The sequence below is a fragment of the Bos indicus x Bos taurus genome, chromosome 8 (assembly GCF_003369695.1).
Source record: "Bos indicus x Bos taurus breed Angus x Brahman F1 hybrid chromosome 8, Bos_hybrid_MaternalHap_v2.0, whole genome shotgun sequence".
NCBI classification, from domain to species: domain Eukaryota; kingdom Metazoa; phylum Chordata; class Mammalia; order Artiodactyla; family Bovidae; genus Bos; species Bos indicus x Bos taurus.
Genome location: NC_040083.1, coordinates 97,224,271 through 97,235,253, shown reverse-complemented (window position 1 = coordinate 97,235,253; position 10,983 = coordinate 97,224,271). Strand labels below are relative to the sequence as shown.

The 10,983-nt window shown below is 43.9% G+C and overlaps 1 long non-coding RNA gene across 1 annotated transcript; it reads right to left on the bottom strand.

Moving 5' to 3' along the window:
- Positions 1-4,117: 4,117 nt before the first annotated feature.
- LOC113897889 lies at positions 4,118-10,637 on the bottom strand. Its single transcript, XR_003512444.1, has 4 exons — positions 10,498-10,637; positions 5,861-6,085; positions 5,251-5,329; positions 4,118-4,190 (listed from the first exon to the last, which is right to left on the bottom strand). It is a non-coding gene; the product is annotated as an uncharacterized LOC113897889 (long non-coding RNA).
- Between the last annotated feature and the right edge of the window lie 346 nt (positions 10,638-10,983).

The window sequence follows — 10,983 nt, the reverse complement described above, 5'->3', positions numbered from 1 at the left end:
GGACTGAGCTCATCTCTTTTCATAAAGCAGGACTGTCTGGACAACTGCTCTCTCCTTCTACCCAAGCCCGAAGCAAGTCCTGGGGAGTGAAGGATACAGATCTCCTGCTAGAGAAGGGAGATTCCAGTTCAGGAAAAAAAAAAAAAAAACCCTCCCAGGAATTCCCTGGCAGTCCAGGGGTTAGGATTCCGAGCATTCACTGACGAGGGTACGGATTCAATCCCTGGCCCCATAATCCCGGGTTTTTTTGTGTGTGGCATGGTCAAAAAGGAAAGAAAACCACCTTCCTGCACACATCTGAGCCTAAGACCTCACTCTAATCTGCCACCCGAGGGAAGTGAACTGTCAGAGGGGTCCCTGCTTGCTTGTCATGCCCAAGAAGTATCCCTGGAACTGGCATGCAGACATTAAAATCCTAACTCAAATGCACGAGGAAGCTTGGTATTTAAAGGAGGTCTGCTGATATTGATTAAACTAATGGAAGATTCCTGCTATAAGTAGAATCTCTGGCCCAGAATAGTTCATTTATACCTAACGGGTTTGCTTCAAAAAAGGCCCACCAGCTCCCACTTCCATGCTTGGGGTACTAGGACATGTGATCTTCCTCAGGTCCCCACTGCCTGGAATCAGAGCTTCATTTCCTCACCCTGCTTCCTTTTGCTCCCCAAACGTCCGTGCAGATCTGAGGTCCTGGCCTTGGAGTTGAGGAGGGGCCTTGGTGTGGTACCCCTTTGGGAAAAATAAAAACATACGGCTGGCAAAGCCTGTAGTGGATGATACATAGGGAAAGAAAGACGTGTCTACATTTCATCATGGCTCCGTCTCTAAGATCAATTTCATTTTTACATCAGGGACAGAATCCGGTGGCTCTTACTCATGGTTGCGTCACTGAGGGCAGTGACCATGTTCCCTACACTGAGTGGCCCTCACACGTGTGTTGGACGGGGGAGGGTGGTGACGGCTCTGAAACATCATTCAGGACAGTCTCTTCCCCATCCCTGGTTGAGGAAGCTCCCACCCCTATTTCTCTTAGCAGCTGGTTCTAAATCTCTACCCCATCCTCAAACTCACAGCTGCATCCATCCCAAAAGGCTCCCTCATCCTCAGCAAAGAAGACATCCGGTCCTGGATTCTCAGGGTTCCTCAGCTACCCTTCCAGTCCTGTCTCTCTTCTTCCACCTGAGCCTGCCACCGCCCCAATCATCCCCTCGGTGAGTTTTATCCTCTCCCTGAAGTGTCTGGAATGGATTCCTTTCCACCAGCTCTTCCCATCAATAGTCAACCAAGCTCACATCTCTCACACGACAAAAGTAAATATCCCTTCATCCCAATTCCCCTCCAGCTAGTTCCTCAGCTTCTGCTGCAGTTGGTTCAACTCTCCCACAACCCACAAGCTGGCGTCAGACCCATTCTGCTACCGAAACAGTTCTTACGAATGTCACCGTCATCTTCTGTTGGCCAAAGCTAGTGGTCAGTCTAAGTACCAACCTCCTCCCCACTCACAGCCACTACTCCTTCCATCGTATTCCCTAACACTTCATCCTCAAATTCCTAATTGCTCCCACAGATGCCTGGCCTCAGCGGCTCCTTGAGCAAGACCAGCAGATGTTCTGCCTATAGACACACCTGCCCCTGGGAAGGCATAGTAGAATCTTGGAGAGTCCCAGACACAGTCATGTGACCAGAAAGTTTAGCAGAGTTGAGTCACCGTGTCTTAGAGCATCCATCTTCAGTTTAGTTCAGTTCAGTTTAGTTGCTCAGCCGTGTCTGACTCTTTGCGACCCCATGAATCGCAGCACACCAGGCCTCCCTGTCTGTCCATCACCAACTCCTGGAGTTCACTCAGACTCCTGTCCATTGAGTCAGTGATGCCATCCAGCCATCTCATCCTCTGTCGTCCCCTTCTCGTCTTGCCCCCAATCCCTCCCAGCATCAGGGTCTTTTTCAATGAGTCAACTCTTCGCATGAGGTGGCCAAAGTACTAGAGTTTCAGCTTTAGCATCATTCCTTCCAAAGAAATCCCAGGGCTGATCTCCTTTAGAATGGACTGGTTGGATCTCCTTGCAGTCCAAGGGACTCTCAAGAGTCTTCTTCAACACCACAGTTCAAAAGCATCAATTCTTCGGCGCTCAGCCTTCTTCACAGTCCAACTCTCACATCCATACATGACCACAGGAAAAACCATAGCCTTGACTAGACAGACACTTGTTGGCAAAGTAATGTCTCTGCTTTTCAATATGCTATCTAGGTTGGTCATAACTTTCCTTCCAAGGAGTAAGCGTCTTTTAATTTCATGGCATCCATCTTCACATACCCCTAATAGAGCAAGCTGCCAACTCTGATGTTGAGATCCTGGGAGTCTCTGCAGTTCCCACTTTCCAAGATTCCAGGAATGACACAATCCTCCTTTAGATATGTTAAAATTCCAGAAAGCCTTGCCCTGGTCAGCAGCTTTATCTCTTTTTTGATTTGCATATCTCTGGTCCCATTCCTACTTTGCTAGTTTATGTTCTCCTGTTAGAATGTGACTTCATTTACAAGTGCCCATAACACTGGCATGCTGGTGTTCTGGGTATCACCAGCAAGGGATCTGTGACTGGTATGAGGTCATCCACCTGCGGTTAGTGATGTTTTCACCTACTGACTCTCAAACTGTCCCTTGATCCCTGCTCCATCTCCCTCCTCCAGTTCTTCTCAAAAGCCTCCTCAGCTCTTTTCCCATCCTATTAATACAAGGCCCCAGCCTCAGTTCAAGCAGAAAAAAATGGGTCACCCTCTGGGTTCCCTCCCATAACTATAAACTTTATCACACTTGAGTATTGATTACTCTTGACATTCTATTAGGGCCATTTAGGGCTTATTGTCACATTTATTTTCATTTTAAAACAGAGTGTTAAAAAGCAATCTATGACTGACTGATACCTACACAAACATCCAGAGTCATTATGTCAATAACCTGGTAAATGTTTCACTCACTGGTTTCCAGCTGCTATGGGGAGAGCTCTTACCATTTGCCAGATGCTCAGATGCTGCCTGAGAAACAGATCTATTAGACGCATTTAACAGGACAGAAGGGTGCAGTTAATCAACAATTTTAGGGCTGTTGAATGTTTCATATTTATTTTTCTAGAAAATAAGAAAAGTATGCTGGATAAAGGGTGAATTAAACTTGGATTCATCTTGGACAAACTGGACTCTAGTCATGACAGTACCACTGCCTGGCACTGTGCAGTCTGTGGGACTCAGTTTACTCATCTTTACAATGGGCACAAATAACAAGACTGCCTGTCTCACTGGGGATTGTTGGGCTAATAGATGCGAAAGGCTCTCATGAGCTATAAACTCAGACTGAGAATCAAACACCTTTGCCTTCACCCAACTGGGTCACTTTAGACACAAGATGCCTGCATTATGTCACAGAATTCCTTGGGGTACAGTGATATAGGAAATGACAAATAACTTTGAAAAGGCAGGAATCTGGGGCAAGTCTTGGGGCACTCAATAGCAGTAACCCTTTATACAGAAGCAAATTGAGAACACATATTCCTACCTCCCCTCCCCAGGAAGATTCACAAACAAGCAAGAAAAAAAACTTCACTATCTACTTTGAGCCGAGGACCATCCAGGCCCACCCTCAACCTCCTGGCCTGGCAGCGCAAGTCTCCTGAAGTGTGGATGACCTAGGGGTGGTTACTTAAGCCCTCCGCCTCATCTCATCTGTCAACCGGATATACTGAGAGAGCCTTTGCCACATGTCAGAGCATTAAGTGAGATCATATATTTGAAAAAATGCTGGTAAACATTTAACTATCTACAGAGCTGTCTGCATGTTAACGATCAGCATATTTACAGTAAGTGTGTGGCATGAATATGAAGGAAACTCCACTAGGCAGAAGCAGAAGTTCTTTTCAAAAAACCTGATTTGGAGTAAATCTCCCTATAATGGATGGAGCTGCAGGGAAGGAACATGGATAAGGGTCAAGAAAACAGTGGCTTTGAGATTTTAGGCTTGAATCCTGTCTGTCACTAGTGGTGACAATTTGCATAATCTTAGGCAATTTATTTAATCTTTCTGAGCTTTGGGTTTCTCCTCTGTAAAATGAGAATAATAATAGTACTTACCTCACAGGATTGTCGTGGTGATTATTCAAGATTATGCGCTTTAAACAATTCACACAATGTCTGGTTCCCTGTAATAGATAGTTTCAGTCAGTAGGTGGGTTGGAGAAAGGAAGACAGACTATTAACTGGTAAATTATTTATATCTTGCTCCATACTGTGGCTCACTCTCACCTAATGAAATATATAAACAGTATACATATTGGCAAGAATTAAGCGATCATACTGGTCTTCCCTGGTAGAGCAGATGGTAAGGAATCTGCCTGCAATGTGGGAGACCCAGGTTCGATCCCCGGGTCAGGAAGATCCCCTGGAAAAGGAAATGGTAACCCACTCCAGTATTCTTGCCTGGAGAATCCCATGGATCAAGGAGCCTGGCGGGTTACAGTCCATGGGGTTGCAAAGAGTCAGACATGACTGAGCAACTAACCCTTACCCCCTAAAGAAATAGTCTTGCTTGTAATGATGGACAGATGTGGAGTGATTTTTTTTTTCCTTTCTTCAGTTCTTGTCATAATGTTGTTTACAAAAGAATACAGTTTTGACATATATACACATATATGTATATATGCTGTGCTCAGTCGCTCAGTTATGTCCTACTCTTTGTGACTCCATGGGCTGTAGCCCGCCAGGCTTCTCTGTCCTTGGGACTTTTTAGGCAAGAATACTGGAGTGGGTTGCCGTTTCCTCCCCCAGGGGATCTTCTTGACCTAGGGATCAAACTTGTGTCTCCTGTGTCTCCTGAATTGGCAGGTGGATTCTTTACCACTGCGCTACCTGGGAAGTCCATATATATACATATATATATTTAATAATTGTATTTATTTATTTTTGGCTGTGCCGGGTCTTCGTTGCTGCATGGGCTTTTCCCTGATTGCAGTGAGTGGAGGCTACTCTTGGGTGGTGGTGCACAGGCTTCTCGTCGTGGCTCCCAGGCTCAAGAGCACAGGCTCCAGAGTTGCAGAGTACGGGCTTAGTTGTTCCTTAGCATGTGAGATCTTCCTGGATCAAGGATCGAACCCTTGTCTCCTGCATCAGCAGGTGGATTCTTTACCACTGAGCTACCAGGGAAGACCCTATATATATATATTCTTTTTTTTTTTTAATTTAAAAAGAAAAAACAAACCTTACCCTGAAATGTTGTGGCAGTTGGCTCTGAAGATGCCTTCAAGACCGTAAGTCTTAAGTAGGTGGAGACAGAAATCTACAACTTGCAGGGAGAAAAGTTAGAAAGTGTTAAAGTAGTCGAGTCCCAGTGCATTTGGGAAAGCATCCATAGGGGTCTAAAAGCACCTTCTTGAACACAGAAGGTACTCAAGGACTGGGCTGTCTCCTTTCTCCCCCATGAGCACCTCCACCAGCATCACAAGCTAATCATCAGCTGACTCTCCCGAAGCCTCCTTTAATCCAGGGCAGATCTTAGTCTGTTTGCAGTTCAGGTCTCTGATCAACATTATCTCCCTCCAGAGCCCAGCCCGGATCATTCTATCTCATTATCCCTTTTTCTTTTATTCATAACACTTATACACTATCTAGAATTATCTCATTTGTTTACATGTTTATTATGTACCTTTCTTTCTCTAGAATATAAACACCATCAGATCAAGGACCTTATCTGTCTCACTTGGCCACTGTATCTCCAGCAATGGAACACTGGCAAGGCACTCACTCAGTATGAGGGGATGAGTAGGGGACAGATAAGCAATGCCCCACCTCCCACCTGACTGACATGCACACATACCTGGGCACAAATCCAGGCATTTTAGCCAAAGAGCAGATGGGAGCCAAGGCCAAGGTATAGGTAGCAACTGGCACAAGAGGCTCCGGTCATAGAAACCTGTAAGTTTCAGCAACATCAGCTTTGTGTAACTTTGGACAGAAATCTGCTGGTTAGACACAGCCACATAGACCTGGTGTCTGGGCTTTGGTGCAGGCGTGGATACGAGGCCAAAAGTCCATGTCCTTCCTTGAATTAAAAAAAAAAAAAAAAAAAAACAACAAAAGACAAAATCTGGCTCAAGGGAAACAAATTCTTGGGAAATAGCACAAGCTTACTTTGATTCAACCCACATTTACTGGGCCAAGTTCTGTAGCAGGAAGAACAAGATTCAGAGTGTATGTCTCATAGGGTGATAGGCCTAGAATCGGAATAACTAACAAAGCAGAATAAGGAGAGAGTACTAAAACAGCCCTTACTTCTCCTGGAACCCCGACAAAGGATTCAGAAGCTCCATTTAAAGCTAAGTCCAGGCTCCCCATTCTTGTAGAGGTGCGAGTGCCATCAGTAGGCAAACCCACAACAAAAACAGCCCTTGAGAACCTCGGTCGTCCTTGCTGTCATTGCAGACTGTCCCACAAGTTCTGACATCCTTCTCCAGCTCTGCAAACAGTGGCAGGCCTGGGGGGCAGATTGACAAACCGCTTCCCGCTATTGGCACAAAGCAGGACAAGATCTTGAACCACGCAGTTCCTCGGAAAGAACGGCCAGTTCTTCTGACCACAGCCTGGGCGGTTCTAGGGGCTGCTGCTTAGCCCTGGCAGGTGAAGGCAGGGCTCTGTGCTCCAGGAGAAAAATATCCCGGCATCTCCTTTAGCAACAGGCCTGCTTCCGAAAGGTTGTACCTAGGGGCCTTTGTGGATCTTTTTTTAAACATTAAACAAAAAAAGAGAGAAAGAAAGAGAGAAAAAGTCCCTCCCAGCCCATCGTCTTGCGAGCACACACCTGTTGCAAAGATTTTTGGAAAGAGCTTTGGGGTCTATACATCTGACTTCAGTTCTGTTTCACTCACCACTTTTCTTAAGCAACTACCCTTCCCCTCTCTGTACCTCAGTTTCCTCATTTGTAATTAGAGGGACCAGTGGTGTTTTTCAAACTACAAGTTTTAATCCAATGATAAGCAATAAATTCAGTAGAGTGGGTTACAACCAACATGTTTTTTTTGAAAGGGAAATAGAAGAGTTTAGAATATAAAATATCTGAATGCATTGCAATTAATAGGTAAGTATTATCCTGTAGAACTTTTATTTCATCTATCGACATGCTTACCCTGAGATCAAAACAAAATGTGTTTCACACTGTGGGTTACTGTTTTGTTTTGTTTTTTTAAAGTTCAAAACATACTATTTGAGTTTTCAAGGCTAGGACCAGTAGGTTCAATTCTACTCCTGGCCTAATTGCCAATTTCCCATTGTTTGCCTGCAGACCGAGCCCAGCTCCAAGTGAACCTGTGATTTGGCTCATGAATAGATATACCTAATCTCCAAAGTGAATGAGGGTGCGCTCTTAAAAGGCCTGCACCATGACCCATCCTCCGCAAATGACAGGACTTTTGTGACTTCTCACAGTGCACGTTAGCTGGGTTTGTTTTTCGAACTTCATATAAATGGAATCACAGTATGAACCCTAACTGTGGACACAGTGACCTAGAAAGGAGATGCTCAATGCTGTGTTTATTGTCCAGCATGACATCAGCCAGAAAGCATTGCGAAAATAATAATATTATGATTATTGACTGAAGGCCTGTTGGGTGCCAGACTCTGTGCTAAGGGACTTAAAAACATTCAAGTTCATTCTCACAAGGTCTATGGGATTTGAGGTGTCTGCTACGACCCTCGTGTTTCAGAAAGAGAAACTGAGGCACAGGGAAGTTGTAATGTGATGTCCTCAAGGTCATGCAAATTGCGGAGCAGGGCTGGAGGGAGCCCTTATCTGTCTGCCCTGAGACCCCTTTCCATTAGGCACTTTTCCAAGGGGCTGGCGTACTTCGCAACAAAGTATATTGGAGACCGCTTGGAATCAGCCCTGTGGAGTCCTCTCCTACCTGGCTCTCACCCTCATTTGGTGGAATCCAGTTGGTTTACACTGCTGAGGAGGCAAGCAAACTACCCTTCACGAAGCCAGGGGGTTCCGGAAGACCTGAATTAGCCAAGAGGTTTAATTGGGGGATATTCTTACTACACGAAATTTCTTTCAGAACATTTGGTCCTTTGGGACTTCCTCAAATTGCCAACGATGCGACAGAAAATTCCATCTCCTTCTCCTTGGTTGCTTCATAGTATCCAGCAGTTCCCCTACCTTAACCTACAAGTGATTGCCGCCTTTGGCAGCTCCTTACTAACCAGAGAAATTTGACTGTTTTTTTGGGTGGGGGTGGGGGTGGGGAGGGGGTAGGGGTGGGGAGTGCTTTTGCTTCCTTAACAAATACAATTACATTTCACTACTTCATTGGTGAAGCCACATCTAACCAATGAGATTGGTTGGTAACTTGTTCAGTCTACTCAAGAATAGAGGATAAAAGGATCCATGTATCAATTTTCTTCATATTAGAGATTTTTAAGAGTCATTTTTTGGGTTGTTTTTTTTTTAGTATTAGCCATCCCGATTACAACATACCTACTATTCCAGAGTTCCAAGGAAATTAGTCAGGCCTTAAAATTAAACTTTAACCTTGATTCAAATTAAAAATACAATTTGCCACATTAGTTTCATATGTTTGTATTTCCTGGCCTCAAAAACACTACTGGCCCTGACTACAGTAGTTGAAATCCTACTTAGCACTCAATAACCAACAAAACTTCCTGCACCCCCAGGCAAAGCTCAAAGAGTGGTCCTTTCGCTTCCATACTGTTCTGTAAAATAGAGGCGTGCACCTCCAGCTCCTAATCACCATCACCACCCCCAAACCCTGAACTCCCCTCAGGGCAGTAACCACACTGTATTTATATTTGTCCTGATATTTACCCCCAGCGCTGGCAGGATCAGGTTTCCCGCACATAGCAAGACTTCAGAATACATTGTCCTTGAATCGAATCAATTTCTGAGGAAACTTTTTATTGAAATATAAGATGCCCACGATCGTAAGTGTTTCAATATTCACAAAGAGAAAGAACATATATCAGGCGCTCCCAACCCCCCCAACCCCATCCCCCACCACCTCCCCCACCCACCCCAGAAGGTCTGCACCATGGCCCTTCCTCCAGCAAAGATAAGACTTTCCGGAGGTAACTTTGCTTGCTTGTTGTTGTTGTTGTTTGGAACTTTGTATAAATAGAATCACAGTGTGAGCTCCCTCGGTTTGGGCTTTTTATACTAAACATCATGCTTGTGAGATTTAACCTCACTGTTTTGCAGCGTGCTGGTTAATTTATTCCCATTTGCTGGCCAGCATTCCACTGTGGCTGTGCAGTTATATATTTATCCATTCTACTGCGGATGGACACTTCGCTTTTTTCTAATTTGGAGCTCTTCTGAATAGAGTTACTATGAACATTCTTGGGTATTTCTTTCTGTTAACCATTTACCCAGGAGTCCTATTGTTCGGCTTTGGTGGATGCTGCCAGTTTTTAAGGGTTTTGAGGTGGTTGTGGAAACTGAAAAGCTGTTTCTAAAATTTACATGGAAATACAAAAGGCCAAAAATATTCAAGACAATCTTGGACAAAGCTGGAGGTCTTACACTACGACATATTATAAAACTACAGGAATTAAGACAGGGTGGTTTAGGCACAAATAGGCCAGTGGCTTGGAAGAGAGAATTCAGATAGATGCAAGCATAAATATTACTTGATTTATGATACAGGTAACATAGCCATGTAGAAAAGACATAGTGATGTTTTCAATAAATGGTGCCAGATCAATTGGATAAACACATGAAAAAAAAGCTTAACCACACGTAAAAATCAATTCCAGATGGATTATAGATCTAAACGTTAAAAGGAAAACAATAAGGTTTTGTAAAAAAAAAAATGTATAAAATTCACTAGATATGAATATGACTGGAATACTTGAAGTAGGTAAAAAATTCTTATAAATAGGACATAAAAAACTCTCATCATAAAGGAAAAATTTTGATACACTGAACTACTTCAAAAATAAGAATGATTCCTCAAAAGATACCATTAGGAATTGAAAACACAGCACTGATTAAGAAAAGATGTTTGCAAACATAGACCCAACAAAGGACTTGTAAACAGAATGTATACTGAACTCCTACATGTCAATCATAAAAGAGAACCAATAAAAAAGTGTGCAGAAGGGGAAAGAGGAAAAGGAAAAACTTGAATGGGCACTTAAACACATACACACACTATGGCCAAATGGCTAATAGACATATGAAAAGGTGCATCACGTAAATGCAAATTAAAACCCTCAAGCGACATCCCTGGACTCAGGAAAACTGCTAAAATTGAAAGTCACGTGATACCCGGTGTTGGCGAGAAATGTGCAGTAACCAAGCTCTCCTACACCGCTGAGGTTAAGCAGCAAATACTGGTCTGTTCACTGAACTTTTATCAGGATCTGCCCCAATTTTTCCCTCTCCCCAGGTCCCAGGAGAGTGGGCTGGAGTGAGCGGGTGGTGGTTGGAAAGCGTGTACAAACCTCCACGTCTTCTCTTCGTTCTCTGCGTTGGCCCAGGCTTCACACACTCCCTGAACCGTATTTTCCGCTAGATCCTTTGCTAGAGCCCACGCAGACGTTAGAAGTAAGATGCACTTCGGACCAGGGTGGCCTCCCTCAAGAGCTCCTGAAACAAAAAGGCACATACTACAAAAAACATGTAATTCTTATCTCATCCAAAGACCCAAAGCTTTCTGATGCCTCTTAAATATGTCCCCAAAATGAATTCCTAGAATTCAAAGTTATGCTCATTTTTATTTCCCTACAGGTTCAAGTTGCAAAATTACCCTCCTGAAAGGTTGGATCAACTTTCACTCCCACAAGAGGCAGACACATGCCCCATTTATCAACGTGCTAGGTGAAAAACAGTATTTTGTTTCATTTAGCTCTTTGATCACTAAAAAAGCTGAACTTTTAAAAGCTGTTTATGGGTCATTTTAATTTCTTCTTTTGTAACTAGAAGTTCAC